Here is a 6,000-nt window from a genome sequence, read left to right as displayed (position 1 = left end):
AAAAACACTTCATTGCAATTCATCCTACGTTCCAGAGAAAGTGGCGTACTACCGAGTAGTTTGATGACATCTGAGGCTGAACCATTAGTGAGCAAGCTTGGATAATGGGGGTAACCTGAGCTGTGTTCTAAGCACAGGGAGCAATTCTGCCGTGCAAAGCGGAATTTGCCATTGACATTTCTGTCCATTTTCTTAACAAGAAAAAACCCCACTTTTGCCAGTACCTTGCATTGATCATGAACAGAAGGCTTGGAAATCTGTACTTAGTTTTCTCTTTCATTCAATGTTTTGCTAGTCCCAGATAGGATTCAAACATTGTAAATAGTTTTTATTAACCCTCCCCTGATTTGTTTTGGCACCCCTGAGGGGTGATACCCTTTTAATGATACTACTGTCGGAAAAGGCATCTCTATGGCACAAAGTATTGCCGATGGACTAGAGAAAGGAGTTCCCATAAACTGTCAGCAGCGCCTCCCTCCTGCTGATGGGGTAGAGGCACTGCCCACCCTTTGGGAACGGGAGGGTGTGGGAGGGGCAGAATGGTGGCCAGTGGTGGGGGCACTGTGGAGCAGGGGCATCAGGGATGTGTAGAAAGAGTGCAGATGATGCTATGGTGGTGGTAGCACCTGGCAGTCTGATGTCACCAGCTGCAGCATACTGCTGAGGTCGTGGTCTGTTGCTGTGGTACGTGAGTGTTAGTGTTAAAGGATAGTGAGAGGTGCTTTTACTTTATAACGCTGAATTTTATGCACAATGATGCTGACTTCCTCGGGCCTCGTTCCAGGTGCAGACTTCACAGAGAAATTTGCACCATAGATTTATTCACTTAAATTGTCGATACAACTTACAAAGCAGCATTCTGAAAGGACCATTGAACTCGTTTTGTAGAACCAGTGTTAGGAAAGGCTATCAAAGGGAACCAAAACCAATATTGATTTCCAATAGTCATCAGGTCCAACAGCCCTGTCAGTATCATTTAATCACATGCAGGCATCCTATTTAAGAAAAATTACTGTCCTAATTAGGTAGAAATCCATACTGTTTGTTATTGTTACGCTGTATGGTTTGTCTGGGATGTGCATAAAACTGTATAGCTGTATGCAGTTTTGGTTAGTTTTTTTTTCCCTAATGTTCTCTGAGGTATTATGATTTGTGTACTTACAAGATGTTTGGAAGAGTATGCCCCAGATTCTTACACATAGTGTTTGGGAAAACAAAATATATTTTGGGGGAGAGGCAATGCTGTGTTGAGTTGAAATGTTACCCACTACAGTAAACAGACCAACAAACTGACATACAGACTTAGTATTGTCTGTGTTTCTGTATTTAAGAAGGAAATCCCTAGCTTCTGGTTTGCATTTTGATTTTGGTAGATTTTTCCCTCAACACAGTAGTACAACACTGTCCTTTTCTTACCAACCAAATCAGTGGCAAAATATTTACCAAGGGAATTACAAGGTTTATCCAAAAATTATTCAGAAGAAATATCTGTGCTGATTTCTTGATTTAAAGTTGGTTTTACAGAATGTGTCATCCTCTCTAAAGGGAAATGTGAGGCAGTAGTCAAAAATGGAGCTTGGAAGGGCTTGATTATTTTGAAATAAAATGTGCGTAAAAGCAGTATGTGAGAATGACCATGGAAAACAAAAGACTTGTTTTCCTTTCCTGACAGTCCAGTTGGTACATGGAATATATCATCAGATTTGCTGGCTGAACTGCTGACATTGTTTTTCGTAGCTTAAACTAACAGCAGACAGGTATGCTTAAACCACAGCCTTTTTTGAACATGTATAAAACATCAGTCTGGTCTGTTTAACATAGGAGAAATATTAATAAAAAGATCACTAGATAACAATTGATACACAAGTTCCAAACCTGGGTTCCCAGTTTCTAATTCTTGTCAGTCTGTTTCATTGGTGTAGAAACAGTAAATAGTTTGTTACTGTTGACATGAGTTAAATTATGAAATTGTGGTTTACTGTGAAGACCTGATTGAGCTATTTTCATGGGTGGATTTACTGGAAATGCTTTTGTGAGCTGAAGCCTCCGTAGTATCTTTCAGTCAGGCAGATGATTTGGGTCTGTTGGCAGTGAAGACTATGCCATTGCCCTGCAAGGCCACAGTTTTCCCCTAGTCCTAGTTGCATTATCTAAGTTAAATTAGTTTAAAAAGCTGGTAATAACTGTAGATTTTGTTGACCCTGCAAGTTATGCTTGTTTTTCTGAACACACTAAAAATTAGTAAATTTGTATCTATAATGTTACTATTAAATCAACCATGGCTGTTTTCCAGCAAAGCAAAATTTTAAGGAAAAAAGACAGGTTTGTCAAAATGTTCAATGTTCTGCTGCTGTTCTCCTCTGAACTTTCACACTTCATATCCTCTATCACAAGGCGAAAAAGATGCTGAAGCATTTTCAACACCTTTTTTGGATCTCCAGTGCTTCAGAGTTAGGATTATACCTGTAGGATTTATAAAATGAACAGCTAAATCAAAAATTATGAGTTGTACTAGTTTTCCCTTTTTTTTTTTTTTTAGGTGGGGTGGTTGTTGTTTTGGGATTCTTTTTTGCCTGTGCTGCCTTTTTGACATTGTGTATATGACAAAAATTGAGTGAAACCAGCAGCCTGTGCTTCTGAAAGGTGATGACTAAAACCTCATCCACCACAGAACTCACTTTCCTGCTTGAATGATTTGCAATACATGAGTTTCCTAGGGAGAAAGCAAAAAAAAAAAAAAAAAAACCAACAAAAAAAAAGAGGAGATAGGGCAAGCAAGAAACAGACTGTACAAAGCTATCTTTTACAATGACTGTAATATGAGGTAAAGCCAGCAGGCTGTTGCTGTTTGAGTTGAAGATGGTTCCCAAGCTTTCAGCCTAGGTAAGTCTGATCGATGTCGAACTGCTGGCCTGTCCATCACATAACAGGTGTACCTCTGGGCATGCAGCAGGCTTTAAAGGTCATCTCGTCCAACCCCCCTGCAGTGAGCAGGGACATCTTTAGATCAGGTTGCTAAGAGCCCCGTCCAACCTGACCTTGAATGTTTCCAGGGATGGAGCTTCTACCACCTCTCTGGGCAGCCTGTGCCAGTGTTGCACTACCCTTATTGCAAGGAATTTACTTCTTATATCTAGTCTAAATATGCCCTCTTTTAGTTTAAAACCATTACTCCTTGTCCTGTCGCAACAGGCCCTGCTAAAAAGATTGCCTCCATCTTTCTTACAGGCCCCCTTTAAGTACTGAAAGGCCTCTAGAAGGTCTCCCCGGAGCCTTCTCTTCTCCAGGCTGAACAACCCCAACTCTCCCAGCCTGTCCTCACAGGGGAGGTGCTCCAGCCCCTCGATCATTTTTGTGGCCTTCCTCTGGACCTGCTCCAACAGCTCCACGTCTTTCTTGGGCTGAGGGCCCCAGAGCTGGACACAGCACTGCAGGTGGGGTCTCACGAGAGCAGAGCAGAGGGACAGAATCCCCTCCCTCGACCTGCTGGCCACACTTCTTTTGGTGCAGCCCAGGATACAATTGGCTTTCTGGGCTGTAAGCACACATTGCCAGGTCATGTCCAGCTTTTCGTCCACCAGTACCCCCAAGTCCTTCTCTTCAGGGCTGCTCTCAATCCCTTCATCTCCCAGCCTGTATTGAAACGGGTTTGCCCTGACCCAGGTGCAGGGCCTTGGCCTTGGCCTTGTTGAACCTCATGAGGTTCAAACCAGCCTACTTTTAAAGCTTGTCCAGGTCCCTCTGGATGGCATCCTATCCCTCAGGAGTGTCAACCGCACCACTCAGCTTGGTGTTACCTGCAAATTTGCTGAGGGTGCACTCGATCCCACTGTCTATGTTATTGATGAAGATATTAAATAGCACTGGTCCCCTGATGGACATCAAGCCATTGACCACTACCCTCTGGACACGACCATCCAACCAATTCCTCACCCACCAAACAGCCCACCCATCAAATCCATATCTCTCCAATTTAGAGAGAAGGATGTTGTTGGAGACTGTGTCAAAGGCCTTCTAAGTCCAGATAGATGATATCCGTAGTCTTCCCATTGATGTAGTCACTTCATCATAGAAGGCCACTAGGTTGTTCAGGCAGGACTTGCCCTTGGTGAAGCCATGCTGGCTGTCTCGAATCACCTCCCTGTCCTCCATGTGCCTTAGCACAGCTTCTAGGAGAATCTGTTCCATGATCTTCCCAGGCACAGGTGAGGCTGACAGCTTGGTAGTTCCCAGGGTCCTCCTTTCTACCCTTTTTAAAAATGGGTGTAATGTTTCCGTTTTTCCAGTCACCAGGGACTTCCCCTGACTGCCAGGACTTTTCAAGTATCATGGAGAGTGGCTTGGCAACTACATCAGCTCATTCCCTCAGGTCTCTGGGATGCATCTTGTCAGGTCCCACAGACTTATGTATGTTAAAGTTCCTCATCAGAACTCGATCTTCTCTTATGGTAGGAGGGACTTTGCTCCCCTAGTCCTCATTTTGCAGCCCACCCTCATGAGAGGTGTGGGAAGAAAGGTTACCAGTGAAGATCGAGGCAAAAATTGTTGAATACCTCAGCCTTCACCTTGTCCATTGTTGACAGCTTGCTAGACCTGCTCATCAGTGTGGTACACTTTCTTTAACCTCCCTTTTCTGGCTGACATACCTGGAGAAGCTCTTCTCATTATTCTTTGCATCCCTTGACAAGTTCAGCTCCAGCCACACCTTGGCCTTCCTGACTCCATCCCTATACAACCAGACAGCATCCCTATACACCTCCTAGGATACCTGTGCCTGCTTCCACTGCCTGTGCATTTCCTTCTTGCCTTTTAGTTTGACCAGCAGGTCTTGACTCAGCCATACTGGTCCCTTGCCTTGCTTTCCCGATTTCTTACACCTGGGCATCAAGAGCTCTGGTGCTCTATGGAAAGCGTCCTTAGAGGTCTACCAGCTCTGTTCTGCGCCCTTGTCCCCAAGGGCAGTTTCTCAGGGGGTCCTATTGACTAACTCCTTGAAGAGCGGGAAGTTTGCTTTCCTAGAATTCAGGGTCCTGACTTTACTCTTTGCCTGAACCATATCCCTCAGAACTGTGAACTCCACCAGTGCATGATCACTGCAGACCAGGGTGCCTCCAATATTGATGTCACCGATCAACTCACTTGCATTGGTGACCATCAGGTCCAGTATGGCACCCGCTCTTGTAGGGCTGTCTGTCACCTGGTTTAAGAAGTTATCCTCCATGCACTCCAGGAGTCTCCTGGATTGCCTACAGCTCGCCGTGCTACTTTTCCAGCAGATGTTGGGGTGGTTAAAGACCGCCAGCAGGACAAGCGCCTGCGAGGGCGAAGCCTCTTGTAGCTGGAGTAGGAAGGGTTCATCCATAGGCTTCCCTTGATCAGGCCACCTGTAGTAGATACCAACCATGAGGTTCCCTTTGTTGCCTCGGTCTCTGATCCTTACCCATAACCTTTCAATCTGCTCATGGCTATTCTTCAGAGACAGGTCTTCATGCTCTATCCATTTCTTGATGTAGAGGGCAACGCCTCTGCCCCTCTTTCCTCACCCATCCCTTCTGAGCAGCCTGTAGCCATCAATAGCTGCACTCGAGTCATGGGATTCATCCCACCAGGTTTCATGTCCAGTAGCACACCAGGATTTGCCAGCAGCCTTCACCTGCGGGCTGATGCATGTGTGGAGGATCAGATGTGTGCCTGTCTCATCGCTGGGGGAGTGTGTATTTTGGCACATGGCAAATCTCACAGTGATGTGAAAGTGACAGTCAGAGGTTCTGCAAAGAAAGAGAGAAGCAGAGGGTACGCAGCCTCACATCAAGATGACTTCTCCTGAGTGCTCTGTGGCCACATCTGCAGGCCACTGTGATGAACATGGCAGCAGAAGCCATGCTGATTCATTGATTTGGCAGCTCAATTTATGAGCTGCAGCCTGTGTATCTCTGAACTGTGTGTTTGGTATGAGTAAAATGCATGTTTCTAAAAGTTATGTATGTTAGAACAAAAAGC

This window comes from Leptosomus discolor, chromosome 1 (genome assembly GCF_034619465.1).
Source record: "Leptosomus discolor isolate bLepDis1 chromosome 1, bLepDis1.hap2, whole genome shotgun sequence".
In the NCBI taxonomy this organism is placed as follows: Eukaryota; Metazoa; Chordata; class Aves; order Leptosomiformes; family Leptosomidae; genus Leptosomus; species Leptosomus discolor.
The sequence above is the reverse complement of the archived record's forward strand: the minus strand, read 5'-3'. Positions refer to the sequence as shown.